Below are 5,969 nucleotides of genomic sequence, written 5' to 3' on the forward strand. Positions count from 1 at the left end.
GCTTTGTCACTGCTGCGGCTGATGATGACGATCCTCAGGTATGGCACGAGCCCACAAAGATAATCTAAGGATCGGGCAGTAGGCAGTGTAGCAGAGATAAATATTCTAAGGAGTGAAACAATAAACGCAAAAGGAATATTGTCGAGAACAAGAATAGTATACAATCTAGTAGTTTGAAAACGAAGTTGGTTGATGGTCAGCGTGACGTGGCAAATCAGTTCTGCAGGAACCCGCAAAGTGAAGGACAATTCATGAAAAAGAAATTGTCGTCCACCCGAGTATAGCATGAAGCTACACAGGAAACTTAGGGCTACATGTACAGCCGGGTGGATCACAATTTTCTCTTTCATGGTGATGATGAATTGCGGCGCGCACACCCCTTCCCTCGCCCCCCCCCCCCCCCAAAAAAAATAATGAAGGGGGGAGGGAGAGGGAGGGGTTCGAGCAACATTGGGGCGACATGAGGAACCTTAAGAAGTACTCTAAGGAGAGATAAGCACAATTGGCGTATTGCGTAAGCTGAGCAGTCGTCGAATATGATTGAGAAGAGATACACTCCTTGTGATATATCGTATGTACGTGCGTCCTGTATTAAAATTTGGTTGCATACTATTCTCTGGAGCTCCAGCGTACAAGTCCCGCCCTCTGATCCTCTTAGAAAGAGAGGCATAACATTTATGTCTAGGGCTGCCTAAATTTGTTGCAAATTTTGTTGTTCCTAGAAATCCGTGTTCCTCCTCTTTAGTGCAGGTTCCGTCTTTTGACAGTGCAGGCGTTCTTGAGAATTTATGAATCACTGCTGCGGCGTTCTCAAGCAATATTTATTTCCCAGGCTGCGTTGTCTTTTGGTGTCAACAGGCCGCGATTACATAGTCCACAAATTACGTTCGTACAAATTACTTGACCCTTTGGACGTGTGCATCTGCGATGTAATTCCGTTTCCTGACAGATCTGTTAACAGTGATATTCAGTTCGATGACATTTTGCCTAAGTTACTTCCACATCGTATTCTAGACGGTCTATTGCAAGATCATCTGCAGAGCCTTCAAACAAACATCGTAATTACGACAGATGCTCAACAATAACTGACTCTGTGGATTACCCACACCATTATACACTTGGCACCGAGATTTTTTGCCAAACACGAAAAATTGAAGTGCTGTCGTGGCTAGGGTGGCGTCCAGGGCATTGAATCCATCAAACCCATCGACTACAACGTCAAGCTGTAGAAAATGAAGGAAAAGAGTCTATTGGCTTAGTTAGACGGCTCCAGTACCGACGCCCACTCCATGCAGGAGAAAGTTAAACGTCTCAGTTCACATTAGGACCCTCTGTCCTTACTCTTGAAAAGTATCTGCTTTTATTCCCATCGTATTCCCTATAGGCGAGTCGGCTAGGGAATCTGAATACTGTCCAGCAGCAAGTCACCATCGTCGACTCCGTTGCGATACCACGCCCATAACTCGCAGTACCTCCGCCTCGAAGAAACTGGTTTGGAATTTGTGGAAGAAAGAAATCATCCTTCGACACCTGGTTCTTTCGTCGTTGCCCACCCTATTCTTTGCTCAGTCTGCAAGGTGAAGGGCGGGATGAGGGCCTCTTGTGGAATCCTGCAACAGCCGGTTTACACGCTGCCTTGACGGCTGGATAAGTGCCGAGGGATGAGTGGTGGCTTGACTCGTCTAATTAACTGCGCCTGTCCATTCGCTGTCGTGGTTCCCTCCCGTTCATCCTTTTCTCCGGTTTCCAGGTAATGATGGGGTGAGTGCTTTAAGTAGTTGTCCACGCCGCGCTGACGTCTTAGGAGGTGCGGTGATTTGACACGTGGCAAACGTTCAATTAACACCCCTGGTGGTGTTGAGACGTAACAATGTTCATAACGAGGCTGCGTTGCCGTACACCTACGCTAGACTTCTATCCAACAAAGTCTGGTCTAGCCCCCTCGCCATTATGCTCATTCTCTGGCGAAGCAGAGATAATATATTATTTCATGTTGTATTGTAGGCGTTTTTTTTTGTAATAAGAAAAAAGACTACTAGAAATTCCACTTCGCAATATTGGCCTAGATATATCAGTGCCTGTGATCCTATCTTTTGGAGCCACTATTATTGGGTTCAGCCCTTAAATGTTGTGGGAGTTCCTTCGGTCTACCGGGGCGCAGTCGTTGCTGTGCCTAAGGCTCCGGACTTATTCGCCATTGCGAGGAAAACCTCTCCCAAATGCCTGCCCCTCGACCCGCGCGCCGTTTTCCCCGGGCGCCGCGGCCGCGTCCCGCGACGTCATGCTACGCGGCCCTGCGATTGGGTCGTGGGGCGTGACGTAGGGAAGAAGCCCCGACTGGGGACGATCGCGGTGCGCGGGGGAGTCGTGCTGCGAGAGGGACGAGCGCCGGTCACGAGAGGCAAGCTGCAAGGTACGTGAACGACCAGCTATTTGTGTCCCCAACGCCCCGGCCTGGGGACGTTCACGTGCTTTGTTAGCTTGCGTAAGTGTGACTTGCTGAGTGGCTTTGCGTTCCGCCCTTGCGGTAGTCGCAGGCGCTCAGTGCGTCACATTTGCGTGTCCGAACCGTCGCAGACCATTGTCGGTGACGGGAAGCGCTAGGTAGCGTTTGCGAACGCATTTCGGCCCGCGCGCGTAAACCATTGTTCGACGCGGCGTGTAACCCGCCTTCCTCGCCATCGGGAACCGCGGGCGCCGAGTGTACTCCGTGTGTTTGGGTGCAGTCTGGTACATGTTGGCCATTGGTGATCAATAAACGGCTTAACTGTCCTGGACGCCGTGTGTTCCTGGGAGAGCGCCCATGCGTACGGCCAGAGCCGTCCAGGTCTTTCGGCTCGGTGCTCGAACCTGCGGTGTGTCTATCGCCGTGCGCCGTCGTGCCGCGTCGTGAGGCTCCACTTCTCGGGGGGCCACTTGGCGACGCCGTGCGCGGAGACGTACTGTGAGCCCACAATGTTTGCTTGGCAACCGAGAATAGCCTGACTGAATCTAATCCAATACCATGCTATAGATTGATCCTACCCCTCCACACTATAGTTTTAATCATTAATTAATTAATTAATTATATTTATTTATTACCTTTTTATTATTCACGGTTTTCTCCCGATTATTTTTTTTCGCTCACAAACATTTTACTTTCTAAGTTCCAACCTTCAAATTGTGAGTTCCTCTATCTTTACACGCCCAATTTAACCACCCGATTCATGGCGAATCCCTCACTGTATGTATGCGCCACCACCACTCAGGTCAAGAACAACAACAGCAATACAACGAGAAAGACTGCTAACATTGAGGCGCCACTACCTGTAAAAAGTGGGGCTACACCCGAGCCATCTAGCTGACTGTTATTTGTGGATATACATGGTCCGCATTAAGGATTCTTGAACACACAAACTTACAAAACATACAAGAAAAATCGTTTTATGCCCCAGGGCAAACTTTCAGATAAATAGACGTGGAAGAAGGTATCATAACTATTGAGGCGTCATATATCAACCGAAACAAAATTGTAGAAGAGGCATATCAAAAAAGGAAAGATGAACGGCGGCTTTAGTACATATTTAGGAGGGAAAATTACCACAGAACAAAAAAAGTAAAGCAGTAAGATCAATAAAAACTACCCCGGTAATCATTTTATTTCCCATAAAACAAACAAAGGTACAGCGCAACACGTATTCTTTAACAAAAGCCTAGTGTCTAGGCTTGAAATGATAATACGACAAGATACTAGGCTTAGACCCATCGGTCAAAGTGGAGCTTTCGGTAGCCTTTTTCTCCGGTTTGACGGCCACAATTTAAGAGACCTGGTCTATCGATTCAATTTCATTACACTCATAATGTGGAGGGAACACCATATGGCCAATTCTATGTGACCAAAATTTAATGGCAGGATACGACGAAGTATCCTGATGTACGAGATTTCCATTTGCCTGGAAGGACACCATATGGACTATTTATTTCATGCTAAACACGAAATTGCCGAAAATATCTGGCCATTGTTGCCGATAATTCTATTAAATGAGTTTGCAACAAAAAAACGTATTAAAACGTATTAAACGTAAAAACGTATTAAAACGTATTAAACGTAAGAACGTACTAAACGTAAGAAACGTATTAAAACGTAAAAACGCATTAAACGTAAAAAACGTAATAAACGTAAAAAGGACAAACGTAAAAAAAACTCTATAAAGCTTATTAAACGTACACGCATTAACACGTATTAAACGTAAAAACGTAAAAAACGCATTAAAACGTATTAAACGTAAAAAAGCTTATTAAAAACGTAGATTGAAGCCGTATCAGGTAAAACACAAGTCATAGCCTGGTGCTAACGGCACAAAACGTAGAAGGGACACAAGACGAGAAGACGACACCACAAGCGCTGTGGCGTCGTCTGAAACAGCGCTTGTGGTGCCGTCTTCTCGTCTCGTGTCCCTTCTACATTTTGCGCTGTTCACACAAGCATGGAAAACCAACAATCCCAAGCTGCAATTTTAATGAATCATAGGCCTGACCCGTACGGCCCTGCGTACGATGATGACAAGAAAGAGAAAAACAAATAGAATTTATTGTAGGAACGGCACCGAGTTCCGCCTTGGCTATTATGCTCCGGCCTGCTGCACTGCATAGGGGATGAAGGAAAGAAATTGAAAAGAAGGAAGTGCCCTCACTAATATGGGCAGCACTATACAGCAACTGGGCCGCAGCAGCCGATACAGAACATGTGCATCACATAGCGCCTCTTCCCGTCCGCGATTCGTGGCGCCGGAGAACGCCCGAGTTCGTGACTACAATGTCCTCGATTCAAGCCACGTTACGTCAGGTTTTAGTTCTTCAATTATATCTTTATTTTTACTTTTCTATGTAGTTTAGGTTTCGTTAGGCTTAGGTCATGTTAGAAACGAAAGCACCAAATATATTCGGACATCTGTTTTTCCGCTTGAACGTACGTAGGCGTACAAACTAGCGAAATTCTGTGCGCATATAAAGTGTGATAGAATAAAAAGGGTTCCTTCTCACTTTAGCAACTGTTCTATTATGATGGGCTCCTCATGGCAGTGACTACCTAAAAAGAATGATGAATGATGAAAAACGACGACGAATACAGGAAGAATGGATGCGTATGTACAACAACCACGTAACATAGTGGTTTCCACAAGGTATCGAGTCTACTCCGACGCTCTGCAAATAGTCTATAGCAAACCTTGTAAGGTTTCAATATCCATGACAAGGCTTAATAATGACAAAGGCTTTAATATCATGCAGATGACCCTATACGCACAAATCATCAAGTAGGTATATCTGCGGCCCCGGCTTAAGGGCGTCGTCATACAGTAAGCAGAACATACACTACCTACTTGAGAAGTTTTGAACAATCTTTTTATTTATATACGTAGAAAAGTGGTGAGCCACTTCAGGCTCTCACTTTTCGTTCAGCTTTCTTCATATACATTATCTTCACCGTCTACAAAGCGCCGACAGCTTGAGTGCTAGTTTTTTTCCCATACACGCTGCTGCCGTACACTCGTGATTTGCACAGAGTACGGATATTAAAGTGTTACCTAATGTCGAAAATTTTTAGAACGCGCACAGCGACGAGAGTTGCGTTCGAGATTACGATTTTACTACCTTAGCTGTTCACCTAGTACGTGCTGTGGTGCGCTTGTGCTGTAATCCATCGGGGACGAAGCGCACATGGGAAGGAGCCTAGCGGAGATAGCGAAGAAATAACGCCTCCTCTGCACCGAGATTGGATTGCAAGATAGAGTTGTTTTCGTTTCTTTGTTTCTTTTTGCTAAGTGTACCAAGCAGAAATCTGACGCTAATGCCTGTGCGCTCCACCAGTTCAGCGGTTCATTCAACATGAAGGGTATTACATGGATTTCCCTAAACATCACCCTTCTGGATTCGCCGATTTTTCATATTAATACAATTTATCATCGCAAGTTCATAGGACAATGATCATG

The sequence above is a fragment of the Dermacentor albipictus genome, chromosome 4 (assembly GCF_038994185.2).
Source record: "Dermacentor albipictus isolate Rhodes 1998 colony chromosome 4, USDA_Dalb.pri_finalv2, whole genome shotgun sequence".
Classification (NCBI taxonomy): Eukaryota; Metazoa; Arthropoda; class Arachnida; order Ixodida; family Ixodidae; genus Dermacentor; species Dermacentor albipictus.